The sequence below is a fragment of the Schistocerca nitens genome, chromosome 4, assembly GCF_023898315.1.
Source record: "Schistocerca nitens isolate TAMUIC-IGC-003100 chromosome 4, iqSchNite1.1, whole genome shotgun sequence".
NCBI lineage: Eukaryota > Metazoa > Arthropoda > Insecta > Orthoptera > Acrididae > Schistocerca > Schistocerca nitens.
This window is the reverse complement of record NC_064617.1, coordinates 789,058,647-789,059,893: the sequence shown is the minus strand read 5'-3', so window position 1 is coordinate 789,059,893 and position 1,247 is coordinate 789,058,647. Positions and strand designations below refer to the sequence as shown.

The window sequence follows — 1,247 nt, the reverse complement described above, 5'->3', positions numbered from 1 at the left end:
TGATTCACAGAACTGGGCCCCAATCTAGTTGATCTCACTTTTAGTTTTAACTGATAAGGGAAGGACTTACAAGATTATAGACATGAAATAAAGAAATTTATTCTACACTTCCTGGATCACTGTCCAATACGCGACCATGCTGCAGTTTGTGAGCTTGGGAAGGGTAATAGTCCAGCTGACATTTGATCGGATATTATTGTGAACAATTTAGAATGTAAATTTTTTGCCGGGTGTCCACAGCTAAAAGAAAAAAATGATTTATTATAAACAGTATGTTGACAACATTTTATTACTGATAGAGGGTGACACCAATGAGGTTAATGCATTTGCCCAAGCAATAGGCAGCATGTACCCAAAAATAACTTTTACTATGGAAGTTGAGAAAGAGAACTCCATTAACTATCTTGGCCTTACTATTAAGAAATTGGCAACAAACAGAAGTTTTCGATTTTCAGAAAACCTACATGTCCAGATACTATCATCAGTGCCAGTTCATGCCATCCTCCTCAATATAAAAACGCCCGAGACATTCATCAGTCCCTTTGTGTATTTTTGGCCAAATTATGTAAAGAACTCTGTCTTTTAAAGCAAATTGCAATATCTAATTGCTTTTTTTGAAAATTGTCATGTGCCCTAACAGTAGGTTAAAGAAACACATAATAAGCAGCAGTCAGATGCACACCCACCCAAAAAGAAATGGAACCAATAAAGAAAGAATGAAAACCATTCATATGAAATTTCACAGCAAAATGTTCAAGCAAATAGAATTTTTTTTTTTTTTTTTTTTCAGAAAATCTAATGTTAAAATATAAATAAAAACTGAAAAGGGTGTGAACAAATTCGAGGATTCTGCAATATACAAGATTAATTGCAATAATTGTGATAAATATTATATCAGCCAAACTGGGTGGTCTTCTAACATAAGGTTTAAGTAACATTCACATACCGAGCGAGGTGGTGCAGTGGTTAGCACACTGGACTCGCATTCGGGAGGACGACGGTTCAATCCCGTCTCCGGCCATCCTGATTTTGGTTTTCCGTGATTTCCCTAAATCGCTTGAGGCAAATGCTGAGATGGTTCCTTTGAAAGGGCACAGCCGATTTCCTTCCCCATCCTTCTCTCACCCAAGCTTGCGCTCCGTCTCTAATGACCTCGTTGTCGATGGGACGTTAAACACTAATCTCCTCCAAGTAACATTCACAATCACGTATTTATCAGAATTGATCATTCTGTAGAAGCAGAGAGC

At 37.4% G+C, this 1,247-nt stretch overlaps 1 non-coding gene across 1 annotated transcript; it reads left to right on the top strand.

Moving 5' to 3' along the window:
* The first annotated feature begins 948 nt into the window (after nucleotides 1–948).
* Trnaa-cgc (transfer RNA alanine (anticodon CGC)) lies at nucleotides 949–1,021 on the top strand. Its single transcript has one exon. It is a non-coding gene; the product is annotated as a tRNA-Ala (tRNA).
* The last annotated feature ends 226 nt before the right edge of the window (nucleotides 1,022–1,247 follow it).